A 9,114-nucleotide genomic window follows, 5' to 3' on the forward strand; every position below is an offset into this window, starting at 1 on the left:
ACAATTTTTCAGTTTTTTTTAATTTTTTCTGCTATTTTTTCGAATTTACTGTTCATGACGGACGAAAACTGCCCAAAACGGCATGAGGGACGAAAACTATCCGGTTTTGATAGTTGAGGGACGAAAACTATCCGGTTTTGAGTTGAGGAATGATTTTTAAACTCTCAGAAAAGTTCGAGGACGAAAAATATACTTATCCCAAAATCAAATGATGCATGTTCGCCAAACCTGTATGGTCCCTACAAACATGAAGTTTTTGTTACAACTAAACATGCTTCTAAGATTTAGTGCATTGTGCTTCGTATACAGTTGAATAAAGCTTCTTTCCCGCAGGAAAAAAATGCTTCTAACACACTGTAATAACTTATGCTTTCAACAATATGTTAGTGCATTCTGCTTCAACCATTCAAATTTAATTTCTGTGTATAGATTCAAGCAAATTCCATTCACCATGGAATCAAAATCTATAGTCGATATGGAAGCACGGTTTGACGCGTTGAAATGAAACTATTTGGAAATAATTTCCTTCTGAATTGAAGCAAATATCAGTTGCGATGGAAGCAAATTTGAATAGCATCGGAAATAAAATTTGCTTCCCGTGAAAGCAAAACTGCACGCATGAAGTTTTGCTACAGTTATTAGTGACCTTGATGAATGTTTAGGGCCAAAGCGTGTTTAGCACGCACAACACTATATATAATTATTGTGGTAATTGTTACTATCCAATTGTAGTCGTCCTGTTATTATTACTATCCAACTAGTATCATTGTCCTGTAATTATTAATATCCATAATTATAATTTGGCGATTAAAACTCACCTAAACAAATGCTCACTTCCTCCAGCTAGCACCCCTCTGCACACGAATTCGTTGCCTATCACCCGTCGATCCGCCGCCACAGCTATGCATAAGTTGTCGCCGATGTATGATTATTATTTTTAAGAAAATGCAAATCTATTCATTTTCAATCATGAGAGTACAATGGACACCAAAAATAATAAAAAATTTATATCCAGATTCATAGACCACCTAACAACGACTACAAGAAGTACAACGAGCCGAAGGCGCCGCTGTCATCGCCCCTCCCTTGCTGGAGTTGGGCACAACTTGTTGTAATAGATCGTTGGGAAGTCGTCGTGCTAAGGCCACAAAGAACCAATGCACCAGGACAGCAACCGCCATCGATGGAAAAAAGTTTAGATCGGAAAGATCCAACCTGAAGACACAAGAACAAAGACAAACAAATGACCGGATTCGAGTAGATCCACCAAAGACAACCACCGACCGAATCTCGCGAGATTCGCCGGAGACATACCTCCACACGCTCTCCAACAATGCTAGCACACCACTAGAATGGGGCTAGGCGGGGAGAACCTTATTTCATCTTCAAGAAGCGGCCGTGGTCTCGTCTTTCTGAACAGGACACAAACCCTAACAAAACTTGAAGAAGCACCTAAAAACGAAGCACTCCCTTGCCAAGAGCCGGGATCAATCGCGCACCAGAGAAGACGTGGCAGTTTGGCGATGTTGCCGACGGGAGGCATAAATCCTAGCTGTCTTTCCTTGGAGAAGAGTCGCAAGGACGAGAGACAACAAATTCCTTTGTAGCTTTCTAAATAGGTTTTTTACAAAAAAAACCCTATTTATCACGTGAATTGCCAAGCGCCTCCGTATGTACCAACTAAAATACAGATTCAAACCATCTTAAATACTCCTCCCGTTTCAAAAAGATTGTATTAGATTTGTCTACTTAAAACATGTGTAGATATGGATACAAACGTGTCTAGATACATCCGTATATAGACAAATTTAAGACAATCTTTTTTAGGTAATAAATGTTTTTTTTGTATGGGCTGGAGGGAGTATAATCTGAGCCTTGGGACAGGTTCAAAGGATTAACTCTCCGCTCCGGGACAGGTCCATGATTGGTTCGATCATCACGGATATCAAGATGGCATCTTGTGCCTTGTCTTCGGTCTCTTTTATGCATGTTCGTCGGCATTGTAATATTTTAGCTCATGTTTTAGCTAAGTCTAGTTTGAACTCTATGAGTCCTTGTGTTTTTCTTTCTGCTCCGGATTGCATCCGGAAGACTCTATGTAATTTGTTTGCTTGATTAATAAAGGCCGACGTTCTCTCAAAAAAAAGAGTTGGCGTTGGATCAGATTAACCGATTGATTGATATGGAATCAGACTCGGATCAGCCGCAACGTACCTAGCTACTATATCTACTCCCTCCGTCCGAAAATACTTGTCATCAAAATGGACAAAAAAGGATGTATCTAGAACTAAAATACATCTAGATACATCCCCTTTTATTCATTTTGATGACAAATATTTTCGGACGGAGGGAGTATCTACCAACCTAGCCGCGGCCCCTCAACAAGAAAAACTTTCATCGATTAAATAAATTGTTGGATCTCATCACACCGAGCGATGGCGGCGGGTGCGACGACGATGGACGGCACCACCGACCTCTCCGGCGAGCCGGCGGTGAGGGGCAAGACGGGGGTTGGAGGGCGTGCCCCTTCATCCTGGCCAACGAGTGCTGCGAGCGCCTCGCCTACTACGGCATGAGCTCCAATCTGGTCAACTACATGATCGACCGCCTCCACCAGGGCAACGCCGCCGCCGCCACCAACGTCAACAACTGGTCCGGCACCTGCTACGTGATGCCCCTCCTCGGCGCCTTCATCGCCGACGCCTACCTCGGCCGCTTCCGCACCATCGCCGCCTTCATGTCCCTCTACATCGCCGGCCTCGCCCTCCTCACCCTCACCGCCACCGTGCCCGGCCTCAGGCCGCCCGACTGCGCCGGCTGCAAGCCCGCCGCCGCCCAGACCGCCGCCTTCTTCACCGCGCTCTACCTCATCGCCGTCGGCACCGGCGGCATCAAGCCCTGCGTCTCCTCCTTCGGCGCCGACCAGTTCGACGACGCCGACCCGCGCGAGATGCGCAGCAAGAGCTCCTTTTTCAACTGGTTCTACATGTCCATCAACGTCGGCGCCCTCGTCGCCTCCTCGGTGCTCGTCTGGGTCCAGATGAACGTCGGATGGGGCTGGGGATTCGGCATCCCCACCGCCGCCATGGCCGTCGCCGTCGTCAGCTTCCTCATGGGCAGCAGGCTCTACAGGTACCAGAAGCCCGGGGGCAGCCCGCTCACCAGGATGCTGCAGGTCGTGGTCGCCGCCTGCAGGAAGTCGCATGTCCCCCTCCCCGCCGACGCCTCCCTGCTGCACGAAGTCGCCTCGCCCGACGGCAAGGCCGCCATCGAGGGCAGCAGGAGGCTGGAGCACACGGATCAGCTGAGGTGCCTGGACAAGGCCGCCGTGCTTGTGACGACGCCCGGGCCCGGCGGCGCTCAAGAGGAAAACCCGTGGAGGCTGTGCACGGTGACGCAGGTGGAGGAGCTCAAGAGCATGGTGCGGCTGCTGCCGGTGTGGGCGAGCGGCATCGTCATGTCGGCGGTGTACAGCCAGATGAGCACCATGTTCGTGCTCCAGGGCAACACCCTGGACCCGCGCATGGGCGCCTCCTTCAAGATCCCCGCCGCCTCGCTCTCCATCTTCGACACCATCGCCGTCATCGTGTGGGCGCTCGCCTACGACCGGCTCATCGTCCCCGCCGCACGCCGGATCACGGGCCACCCGCGCGGGTTCACGCAGCTGCAGCGCATGGGCATCGGCCTGGTGATATCCATCTTCTCCATGGTGGCCGCCGGGGTGCTGGAGGTTGTCAGGCTCCACGTCGCCGCCACACACGGCATGCTGGACTCCAAGGAGTACCTGCCCATGTCCATCTTCTGGCAGGTGCCGCAGTACTTCATCGTGGGCGCGGCGGAGGTGTTCACGTTCGTGGGGCAGATCGAGTTCTTCTACGACCAGTCGCCGGACGCCATGAGGAGCATGGGGTCGGCGCTGTCGCTCACGTCCAACGCGCTGGGCAACTACCTGAGCACGCTGCTGGTGGTGATCGTGACGGCCATCTCCACCAGGAACGGCGGCCTCGGGTGGATCCCGGATGACAACCTCAACCGGGGGCACCTCGACTACTTCTACTGGGTGCTGGCCGTGCTCAGCGCCCTCAACTTCCTCGTCTACCTCTGGATTGCAAAGTGGTACAAGTACAAGGCCACAGCACCTCCTGCAGCAGCTTCAGTCGTTGCCATCGGCGACGACACCAATTAGAATTTGTACACACTTGTTAATTCCTTCCCCGTATACTTCCTCCATTCCTAAATATAAGTCTCTGGGGAGATTTTACTATGGACCACATACAAAGCAAAATGAGTGAATCTACACTCTAAATGCATCTATATATACCCGTATGTGCTTCATAGTGAAATCACTACAAATACTTATATTTTGGAACAGAGGGAGTATATTATATGCATGTTTTAGGGGTGAAACAAGTTAAGTTTGAGATGATTTTATCTTGAAATTGTAGCTTTTGCTTTTGAGTGCAAAATTCTAGCTAGTACCAGCAGTTAATTAGTGTTATCTAGGAGGTATCACACCTGGTGTTCTGTTTTTTCACATGACTCGTTTTTCAGACTGTTTCTAATTGGAAGGGGTGTGTGCATTACTTTACTATAATTAGATTCATCACTAAACCATTGTAAACAGCTAAACATCCTGACATATATAGGATGCATGCATATCTTGCTTAATTATACTAGTCGTGATCAGCATGTTTTCTGAATCTGGGGCATTATTAACAGTAGCTTCTCTGTTCAGGTAAAATTAACAGCTAGCAGCAATCATTTTCAAACATATATACAAGACAGTAGGTAAAAAAGCATTTATATGTGCCCACTGGACATTTTATTAACCTATAAATTAAGTAACAAACACATTAGCAATGCACCAAGGATGAACTCTAAAAAAGTTCATGTTGGGTATGACTATGATTGGATCTCTTTTACCATGAATTACAATGTCTAGTCAGTCCTTAATCTTTAAAGGTGCTCTGCATTTATGTTTTGCGGTCTCAGAAAGGGCTAGCGAGATACCATCTTGCTATATCATATTATGATTGTTTTGAGAAAGTCTTGTCATCCGAGATTTATTATTACTAGATGACCCGTTGCGCCAATGGCGCAAAGGGCGACAACAAGCCAAGTATTGTAAGAGTGGTGATAGGAAAATTCACACAGATCGAAATAATAAATACTTACTACTGGTAGATAGATACTTAGTGATAACACATAATGTTTTAAGAAGCTTACGATGGCCCAAAGGTTGAGGGAAATTCAAGTTTTCAAACCATGCACGTTAGAATATTTAGGCACAAAAGATATGAAATTTGTTACATTACGGTTCTAAGAAAAGCATGAAATGAGTAGCAAACTACATACATAGACCCATTGTGATGATGGCTCAAAAGGCGAATGAGTTTACGACAGCTCATTTACAGTACTGATGAACATTAGGTAGAATCATTGTTGCATGTGTCATTGGTATTGAAAATTACTTCATTGTCTAAGCAACTCTTCATGGTTGGCAAAAGTTATATCCATGGACAGCAGTAAAACCACCAGCCAATAGAGGAGCATAATTTTGAAAAACATGGCACATGCCAGAGGCAATGGATGGTGCAATCCAGCTTGGAAAAGGGCCAAAATAATAAACATAGACCCAATAAAATATTTCAAAATTGTCTTAGCAAATGCAATCATCGATTCACAACTTTTGAGTTGGTTTACAAAGAATAATTTGGATAGTAATAAACTGTACAATAAGACAGCAAATACACTTGTCAAAGCTTTATTGCCAAGTCTAATTTACATAATGCTCAACTAATAGATCACTTGTTCTGACACACACGCACATAAGACAGATACATTATCATCTAATCTACCATGACCTTGCTCAGGTTGGGGTTTCATTTGAAGAAGTGATGCATGCAGAACATAAACTGGATCGCCGACATCGACGCCTTTCGAGGTGGGAAGTGGCATCGTGAAGAAATTCCTAATTCCTAAAGAGAAACAACATAGAGCAAATGGCCTGCTGAAGAGTTCAAATAGTTTCCTAAAATATAATTTAGACAACAAAGTAGCAAGAGAAATGTACAATAGTGGAAACCTGATGATGGGCTGAAATACATGCACTTTAACAACTAACCGGTGCAACAAAAACATGCTCAACAGAGTGAGGGACACAGCTGGAAAAAATAATTATGTGTAACATTACTAACTGATCTCACTACCATAGAAGCATAAATAATAAACGACCATATGTTTCAGGATGATTTCGCTCATACAAATTGCATTTCTTATCCCTTTTCCATTTTACCTTAACTCGATTTCCATCCACAGTTACACGACCATGTATCATAAAAATAGATAGTTTTGAGTGTAATTTTCAGCTCTATAGAGAATCCAACTACAAATGCATAGCTTATATAGAGAGCATCACATGTGCAAACTTCAAATCAGCCATAAATGTATTAGAAACTATGCAAAGCAAATGGAAAAAGGTAGTAGAACTTGCTGACATTTAAACTCTAAATGGGTTCTTATAGTATGTATTTATACCATGCAAGTCATGCCAAATAAAATTAATTATGACACTTCAAATATTAAATCTATTAAAACAAATAGTGTTTGACATAAAGACAACTCAAATCAAAAGAAAGCAAGGTAAAACCTTTCAAAGCATCCAGATGGTGTGCACAAGTACATCAATACAAAATGTGATATAACATATTAAGCAATATTAGGTTCATTTATGTTATTCAAAGAAAAATGTCCTAGCCAGAGAGCAGTACCAGCAGAACAAACATTCCAGGTTTTTTTGGAACAAAGCGGTAAAGCGCACATGGCCAGAAGACACAAGAACAACCAGCCAAAAACACAGTACTGCTGTTCATACAGTCGCTATTGCTACAACAAAATGAACAAAATTTCTTACTCCCTCCGTTCACTTTTATAAGTCATTTCAGACACCTGAAAATGAGCTACTTTGCACCCTGTCTGAAATGTCTTCAAGGCCTTATAAAAGTGAACAGAGGGAGTAATATTCTTTCTCTTGTTGAAAAACAGGATGTTTGCATAATAGAATAAGATGAAACGATGATAAATTAGCTGTAGCCCAACTGAGCATGGAGATTCATCAATTAGGGGATAGTGGGTTTGAGAGATATTGTGTGGTTTCCAGACCTGCAGGCAGCCGACAGCGTCTCCTGTTGTACTCCTCGATGAATCCGGACCTTGGGTAGGTTGTCGATGGACGGCCTCGGCATATGTCTTTGGTGCCCTCGATCTTCAAGAGTCAACTGCATTCACCTGTGTCCACAGAGACATGACACTATCAGAAAAATGCAACAACATGTAGGAACCAAAGGCATGTCAGGGAAAGTTCAGCATGACTTATGATGTATTGTCAGCTAGAATGCTAGTCATACTGTAGTTCCTATTTCTAGTATTATCTAGCAACAAGTATTTTCCTATCATAAGTTAACATCTGCAACGACTAAGTGATTGACTTCTCATCATCTAAACAAGTAAGTGACTTTCTACTAAGCAACAAAACTACAGCATGGTGTTGTACCAACCTGGGTTCTGGTACTGTGGTCGAAATGAATCAGCAAGGCTCTCCCAATCATGAGAAATCGCCCTTTGTCCAACATCATTACATTCATCAGGATCTTGTTTTCTTGAACAAGAAGGGCAGAAAGGCCCAAATGCACATACCAAAATCTGAGGAACTTTACCAAGTTAGGAAAGCAATAGGCATACATGGCAGATAATCTATGGAATACTGAGGCAAGCAATAGGATGAACCTGTCTTTGGTGAAGATAACTTAGCTATATCATTTATGCTGCCAACCTAAACAACATGCTCTGCTCAGTGAGAGATCCATTAATTAAAAAAAGGGAGGAGGAAGCAGAGCACATCACACAAGCTTGCATATATACAGAGAGAGGGATTGGGTGAAGCTCATCTTGGCGTGTTGGCATGAGACGTGTTTATTGTTGCTTCACAAGTGCACCGTCGGCCGCCTCTCCAGGCTGCTACTCCGTGCAAACTCACCAGTGCCACAACAATAGAAGAGGGCTTTGACCACCTACCCTGAGTGTGCAAGCCTCCATCTTAAGCCATGTATATCTGGTTTCTTTTCACACACATACAGGTAATAGTTTTGAAATGACAGAAATACAGTGAATTGATCGAAACAAACATTAATATGGCTATTGCCTAAATAGCTCGGTGGCAGCATTTGACCAAAGATGAATAGGTGTTAGGAAAAAATTACCTCGCCGTCCATGAGATTGAAGCCGATGGTGTCTACGGCAACCTGGTTTGGTGAGAAGCCACCTGTGGAATCGAACTGTCCAATCCCTTGATTGCCATGACATTAGCACAAAGTATAATAAACTCGAATTAATAACAAGCACACAGACACATACTGATTTAGAAAAACTGTTGATGGAAGTTTAACTGGTTATTACTCCCTCCGTAAACTAATATGAGAGCATTTAGATCACTAAAATAGTGATCTAAACACTCTTATATTAGTTTACAGAGGGAGTACATAGCATATTCAAATAGAATACGCAACATAAAAAGTGGCTTAAGCAAGTACAACATATATTATTCATCATTGATTGCAATTTATTGTTGATAGCTTACCAAGATGGCTACTTGGTAACATATATTATGCATAGCAACATTGATCATGATAGAGGAAGGCAAGGTATGCCACAACGTCTAAGCACTATTAGCCCCTATGGCGGGTGCATGTCGACAGAGCTCGTCTAATAGTAGTTGTTATACTCACCATCCATATCATCAGCAGAATATCCATTTTGTGTTGAACTGGACTCAACATAATATGGATACGTGCCTTACTTTTGTAAGGAGAGACTGACTGCATCAGTAAGTTGCTGCAGTTTTGCTATAGCATCATAAACCTCTGTAAGAGTCTTTTTAAGGTTATAGGTGTCCATTGAAACAGCAGGCTCTAGCGCAGCTCCAGCAACTTGCTGAACTTGGTTAGACATCACACGAACTCCTTCCAAGTAGCCTGACAATTCCTTACTTAATTAAATATCAAACGACTGGCATATAGAAGCGTGCTATATTAAGGGACAACCAATATCGGAAGAATT

The 9,114-nt window shown here is 43.8% G+C and overlaps 1 long non-coding RNA gene and 1 pseudogene across 1 annotated transcript; one reads left to right on the forward strand and one right to left on the reverse strand.

Annotated features, from left to right (window-relative positions):
- The first annotated feature begins 2,435 nt into the window (after positions 1 to 2,435).
- On the forward strand, positions 2,436 to 4,398 carry LOC119298348 (annotated as a pseudogene).
- A 1,369-nt stretch (positions 4,399 to 5,767) lies between these two features.
- Positions 5,768 to 8,099, reverse strand: LOC119298349. The gene is made up of 4 exons (XR_005145841.1): positions 7,786 to 8,099; positions 7,557 to 7,701; positions 7,162 to 7,287; positions 5,768 to 5,978 (listed from the first exon to the last, which is right to left on the reverse strand). It is a non-coding gene; the product is annotated as an uncharacterized LOC119298349 (long non-coding RNA).
- Positions 8,100 to 9,114: the final 1,015 nt, after the last annotated feature.

The sequence above is a fragment of the Triticum dicoccoides genome, chromosome 5A (assembly GCF_002162155.2).
Source record: "Triticum dicoccoides isolate Atlit2015 ecotype Zavitan chromosome 5A, WEW_v2.0, whole genome shotgun sequence".
Taxonomy (NCBI): Eukaryota; Viridiplantae; Streptophyta; class Magnoliopsida; order Poales; family Poaceae; genus Triticum; species Triticum dicoccoides.